Here is a 7613-nt window from a genome sequence, read left to right on the forward strand (position 1 = left end):
ATTGAGTACAAATATATATACTCTAACACCCCCCATGGACACGTTGTACTTACTCAAGAAAACGAATTGGGACAACTTTGATTTCTAGTCATGATTAACTATATTGGTAGAGACTTCCCCCAAAGGTGGAAATACGTGGATGACTTGTCGATCCTGGAAGTATGTCACAGGAATATTAAAAGTGACCCCCTTGAAATTCTATCCCGCATTTCGGATGAAGCTAAGAACCTAAATATGAAAGTAAATTCCACTAAGTCAAATATAATGACGATAAATTTCTTGAAATCTATTCCCACGTTCCTTGACCCTATCCCCCCAGATATTTCTGCGTCTTCCTTTAAATTACTTGGGGTTACAATTTCCTCTAATTTAAAGTGGGATATCCACGTGAAAGATATTGTCCGTAGAGCTAATGCGTCCATGTCTCTCCTTAAGCTCTTGAATAAATTTAACATCCCCCCATCCCATTCTTTAAGGATTTATACCTCCTTTGTCCGCCCGCATCTTGAATATGCTTGTCCAGTTTGGCATCCTGGCATCTCCCGTGATGAATCAGATAAAATTGAATCTATTCAGAAAAGAGCCCTAAGAATAATTTTTAAAGAAACTTTGGTACCGTATTCACTCCTTCTAAAAAGGGCCCAGCTGGAAACTCTTGAGCACAGGAGAGGAACGCTTTGCCTCCGTTTTGCAAAAAATGCAATAATAAACCCTTGCACAGAAAACATTTTCCCAAAAAGACACTCCCCATCCAGACACCGCCTGCCCCGTACTGTTTCTGAACCCATCCCTATCTTGTCCCCCATCCGTTGTTTTACCTCCAGATATAAAAAAACCTTTGTCCCCTTCATTACTGATCAAATAAACCACTAGTTTTTTTTTTTTTTTTTTTTTTTTTTTTTTTTTTTTTTTTTGTACTGGTGTTACCCATGCTTGTGTCCGTTTGGCTCTTACGTTCCCTCCCCTTTTTATATACTCTCTTTTAAACCTTTTTAACACTATTTTTATCTCAATTTTTTTTTGGTTTTGTTTTAATTTGTGCCTTTTTAACTTTCTTACATTTGACACTATTTGTTTTTTAGACTAATGAATGGCTTTGCCTTTCTGATATGGTTGTTTTTGGCATTGTTTAGCCAGTTTTTTAGTTGCTGTGACATTTCTATGTCTTTTTTTATTATATGACCCCGAAATGCGAATTCGGCCCTTCGGGGCTTGTGATAGTCATTTTTTGAAATAAATATCTTATCTTATCTTACCCTACTTTTTGCACGGCGGATAAATACCTAAGTTTCGGCTTCAAAACACACCAAACGAGAGAAACATATTGGTCTTCAATTCTCAAAATATGGTAGACCCGCTCGTCGTTGTGCCATCTATAAAAAAAAGGTGCCAAAAAGGAGTTTCAACACTATTCGAGTTTTCGCCTTTACACCTGATTTACGAATGCGACTGAAGAAGTTATCGTTTAATTTTATTCTTTGTTACTGAAGTTTTCTGGTTTTACTTTTTCTTCTTTTCTGTTGCTCCAATTCTCTCCTTTCTTGCAAGAGCGGGAGAAAATAAAATTATTATAATTAAAATCATTTCTATATATTACTGATATTAATACCAAAAAGATATTAATATTCATTTGATACTAAGGACAGTCTTAATATCATTTCAAATTTCATCTATAAAAATTTATTTCACTGTCTTAATTTCACAGTCTTAATTAATCTTAATTTATTTCATTTAGTCTTAATTATTTCACTTAGTCTAATTTATTTCACTTAGACTTAATTAGCCTTAATTTTTTTCACTGTATTTATTTCATAGTCTTAATTATTTCAAAATGTTTTTATCACCAAACAGATTCTGTTTACTTTTATTTGCAGAAGATTACCGAGGAATGACATTGCGTTCCAGTGCGTTCATTGCGTTCCATTACGATATTACATTCCAGTGCGTTCCATTGCGACATTGCGTTCCATTACCCTTTGTCAGAAATAATTGCTGAGAAACATCAAGTTTAGTCAATTTTTCAGACCTAACTTGGTGGGAAACTCATACATAGACTGTTAAATCTAACTCTTTTCGAAAAAATAAATAAAAATACCAATTTAATATCAAAATTTTATTCAGTATTTTAAAATTTTCTTTTAGATTTTAAATATGAATCTCACAAAAGTATCTTTACTTTGAAACATCTTATGCACTTCCTTCAAAATCTAAATGGAACACTACCTAAAGAAACTATAACTGCGATGGGAAGGATGTGTTAAAAATTTAAATATTTGGTTAAGAGAAAAAGTTAAAAATAGAACAAAATTAGATTTTCCCTAATTGGTAAAGTGACTACCGCTTCTCAGCACCCTAAACAGCAAAGTTTACCCTATATTTTGATGATTTTAGGGTAAACAATCACTTCCGAGATACTAACTTCTTGAAGATTTATTCAAGCTCACATAGCAAGCGAAAAAAAATGAATGGAGTACGGATTCAAATATCCCTCAGTTATATCAGCTACAATGGCGTAATTTTTCCTCGTAGAACTCTTCACAAATTTAATGTTTGTTTTCAATTGAACATTACTTGACAGGATTGATTATCTAGGGAACAAAAAACCAACAAAGAGAAAAATCTCTAAAAAAAAAAAAAAAAAAAAACAAACGATAATGTGGCCCGGTGCGAGAAAAGAAAAAAAAAACAAAAAAAAAACCCCGGATATTTCGCCTGTAAAAAAAAAAGGTGTATTCAGCACGAAAGACACAAAAAAAAAAAAACAAGATAACACTAAAAACCAATAAAACCACCACCAAAAAAAAACAACAAAAATGTACAATATTTTAAAAGATTTCGGAATTGCAAGAAGGAATCAGTGATTCCGAAATCTTTTAAAATATTGTACATTTTTGTTGTTTTTTTTTGGTGGTGGTTTTATTTGTTTTTTTTTTTATCTTTTTTTTTTTTTTTTTTTTGTTTATTTAGTTCTTAATACGCCATTTTTTTATAAATGTGAAAAATCCGCGTTTTTTTTTTTATGTTTTTTTCCTTTTATAGAAACTGGCCCCAGTCTCGTTTGTTTGTTTTTTTTAGAGATTTTTCTCTTTGTTGGTTTTTTGTCATGGCTGGCCGGTTCGGCTTAAGATCTTTCATTCGTCAATTGTAAGGGAACAAAAGAAAACAAATAGGGAGCAGATTTACACGTCCCTCAGTATTATAGACTCTAATATCCAATAAAGCGACCCAAATTTCAATTCGAGCTTTTTTAACAATTAATTTTCTGTTTTATTTTAAAATTCTTTTCAATTTAAACAAGTTAATACAATCAGTTGTATTAAATTACAAAGCGCTAGACTACTTTTACGCTTACAAATAATTTTTTTGCATAATTATTTATTATAAAAACTACTTCTATAGTAATTAAGGCAAGGGCGCATCCCGAATTTTCGCTGGGGGGGGGGGGTTGTTACAATAAAACACTTTAAAAGACAGACCAAAAATTTGTTCATATGAATTTTTGTTACGTTTTTACGACTCGGACAATTTTTTTTTTTGGGGGGGGGGATCAAACACCATATCTTTTTCCGCTGGATGTGATGTTGAAGTAAGACCAGTCATTTTTATCCTAAAAATACTAAATATACACCCCCGCCCCCGTGTAACAAAAAATGGGCTTTGGCTTTATACTGAGACCGTCGGTTTTCGCGCCCTCCCCCCCCCGGCACTCCCACAGAAAAAGTAAACAAAAAAAAAATTAAAGAAACAGATTGGCACCCACCCAGAGGCTGCATCCAAGGACACAGGTGAAAAACAGGACCTTAGCATCCTTACTTTTTTTTTCAAACATCACCATTATAGACCAACTTTAACATCAAATCATTTTATATCCTCTTGAGTTCTGGAGGACTTCTTGTCGACTGACCTTAATGGAAATTTAAACTATCCGAGGAAAAAAAAAATCAAAAACTAAGATATTAACAGAATTTGAATTTGATATCAACAGAAAAGGGAGAGGGTATCAAACCAATTGGACAGTAGGTTCCAGCTACTTATTGTTATAATTCTTTTTGCTTCATTTTAATCATAGCAAAGTTGGCTACCCAACTTTGGTTGGGTAGTTGTTGGGTAGTATGGGCAGTCTTTCTTGTTTCATAGTTGGCTCTAAATTTACTTTTCAGTTGATGTCCCCTGAGTGTTTAGTTTTGTTATATGGTGGTCTTCTCTCCGCTATGACTCCCAGGCCTCAGGTATGGTCTCTTTTTAATTTTATATGTTGTTCGGTGACTGATTTCTTTTGTATGGTTGTTTGGATATATTGTCTTTTTTTTCTCAGTCCTCCTTGTATCCCTGGCCATGGAGCCTTTCGAGGGGGATTAGGAATGTTGTGATTGGATTGCGTATGTATTGTGGAATAAAAACTCTGAACTCTGATTTACAACAACTTATTTCATATGATGCAGTTGAAGCAGGAGTAAATGACAGTTTCTGAATGGAGAACAGATTTACATATCCCTTAGCAATTCATCCTTTAATATCAGATAAATGACGTAATTTTTACCTCGTAGCACTTTTAACAAAGCCTTATTGTTTTTAGTGCAAACATACCTGACAGATAATTTACTGTTTATCACGTAATAAATCGAAATAAGCCGTACCATTGTCCGAAATTCGGTCACCTCATTTTTATCAATGCTTGAAGCGGCAATGCCTGAGTTCAGAATACGGTCTCCTCTCTTCTCTCTTATTACTCCTAATTTTTAAAGAATTCATGCCGTACCGTAATTTGCGCTCCCGACACTCATTGTTTTGTGTTCAGCTTTACTGTTTTTACTTCTTTTTTTTTTTAATTTTTTAACCGCCATACCTTATTTATGATTTATGACTTTTCCTACTAACTTCATATTGTTTTTTGACGTAAAGACCAAGATTTGATTGTTTTTCTTGTTCGAACCGTATTGTAATTAGAATCTTACATTATCTTTTCTTAAAAGATATTCCTAGTAAATTCGAACTAACTTTCAAATCCGGGCATCATCCCTATTTCATTACTAGCTTATTCGTCCCACGTTACTACGATCTTAAAAGGAAAAAAATCAAGAAAAATTTCACCCACCATTCCCAACTCGAAAGATTCATCCAGCGTAAACTCGTTGCCACACGCCAAATGTCGTTTCGCGTCCAAAGCTTCTAGCCATAAATGCCGCAATAACTTGGTCTCATTTGCAACAGTACGAAGCAGACTAGAAAACAAAACATGGTTATTACCATGTTTTGAGTCAAGTAGAGTAAGAACAAAACATGGTTAGTATCATGAATAATGTTTATTACAGGCCGATTCTCCGTGATTTTCCTTGAGAAGTTCCATTGTAAATATTAGAGGTAATCGAGAAAGATTGGAAATATCAATCTCTACCTTCCCACGTCTTCTACCCCCTCCACTTCCCCAAAACCCATTCTCTAAATTATCTCAAGGCTTAACCGGAGTTAAGATATTTGGGCATTAAAATGCCCTTTTGAGTCGCTGTTTATTACAAATCCATTCTCCTTGATTGTCCTTGAAAACCTCCATTGTAAATATTACCGGTAATCAATATAGATTCGAGATATCAATTTCTACCACATCCTTAACTTCACTAGAACTCACTCTATATTTATCTGAAGGCTCAATGAGAGTTAGGATATTTAGGCATTGAAATTTTATTTTTGAGGCAACTGTTTATTACAAACCCATTCTCCTTGATTTTCCTTGAGAATTTCCATTGTAATATACCGGATAGCAATAACGATAGCAGAGATCAATTTTCTACCTCCCCCCCCGGCACTTTCCCCAGACTTCCCCCAAAAACAAGAAATAGTGTGTTTTAATCAGTTTATAAAACCAATCAGCAATAATTTAGCCCTTACTTTGGATTAAATCACTGCAAATTGCACCATTGTCCAAAATTTGCCAGAAGATGTATTTTAGTCGCAGTCCTAAGGGACCGAAGCTATGTCCTGGATGCGGTCATGTCTACATTCCTGTATTAAATCTCTCCTATGTCGAATTAAATTATAGCCAAGTATGATATACATCCAAATAATTATATCCAAGTATGATCCAAGTATTATTCCCTGGTTTATGCTATTATGTAAATGCTAGCACGTCTAAGTGATTAGAATATATACATCTCTGTGTATGGCACCTCTATAATGTAATTAACCCCTCTTTAAAATTAGAAAAAAAAAATATATCGCCAGTTTGATAGCGAAAATACCATATCAATATTTTCTTTTTTTACTGTCAAGGAGATCGAACAAACTGTACAGTTCAATTTCAACATAGGTGATATGAAAGTTTCAGAGGTCAACACCTTGGAGCCTATAATACACATCACAGTAATTGTTGCTCCAATAGGAGCATTTTGAAGCCGATAAACAAATATACACAGCTATAATTTTCACAAAAAAAACTAGAATTTAGAGCTAGAGTTTAAATACTAGTAAATACTAAAACATGAGCTATAATTTAGAATTTTGGAGCTATTAACACGTATCGTAATCTGCAAGCTCCGAATTCTTTTGACATAGGAACCACATTCTTATAAAACAAACTCAACCCATTAGATATAAAGCATATTAAAGAGACACAATTAAAGCTTATTAAAGACCTAAAGAAGAAAAAGTACAAAGTGTCTACCTAAAGCACCTAAAATATAAATTAGAATAAATATTTGCTCTTGTCTCAACTTGGATGAACTATTAGCAGAAATTTAGGGGATTTAAAATTTGCGAATAAATTAAAAATTTACGTATTTTGAAATATTTTCTTATATCCCTTTTTTAAAGAGAGACGTCTCAAGCTTTCAAATTTCTGCGTCCTCTGTCCAAGATCTCAAAATTTTTGCGACCCGTTTCCTAATTTCCTATATAAATTAACCTGCATTTGGTATTTTTTGGTGCAAGTAAATTTAAAACTGAGACTTCAGTTTCTAGCCCCCGCCAATTTAGCGACAGTTAAAAACGGGATTTTGGAAGAGTTTTTTGGAAGAAAATTACCTTACCCCGAACTTACCCCGTTTGTAAGTTCGTGTTGAGCCGACCCGGCTCAATAGTAACCGAAACTCTTAAAAACTGGATTTTGATAGCAATAAATACATCAATAGAATCAAATTTTTATGCTCATTTCAAATATATGAGTGTCATTAAGTTAAATCTTACCCATCAAAAGTTACCTGAGAAAATTTGCCTTATTTTCGAAAAAAGGGGAAACAGCCCCTAAAAGTCATAGAACTTTAATAAAATCACACCATCAGATTCAGCGTATCAGAGAACCTTACTAGAGGTTTCAAGCTCCGATTTGCAAAATTTTGAAATTTGTATTTTTTGCCAAAAGAAAGATCACGGATGTGTGTTTATTTGTTTGTTTGTTTTTTTGCCTGGGGTGATAGTATCAATCCAGTAGTCCTAAAATATCGTGAAAGGGCTCATTCGAACGAAAATTAAAAGTTCTACTGCCCTTTTAAAGCGACCAAAAACTTGGAGGGCAACTTGGCCGCCTCCCACGATCATTTTTTTTCTCGAAGTCACCGAATCACAATTTTGATTTTGTTCAGCATAGTCGAAAATCTAATAAATATGTCGTTAAGGATGAC

Source organism: Artemia sp. Qi Xiang Cuo, chromosome 20 (genome assembly GCF_049724085.1).
Source record: "Artemia sp. Qi Xiang Cuo chromosome 20, ASM4972408v1, whole genome shotgun sequence".
NCBI lineage: Eukaryota > Metazoa > Arthropoda > Branchiopoda > Anostraca > Artemiidae > Artemia > Artemia sp. Qi Xiang Cuo.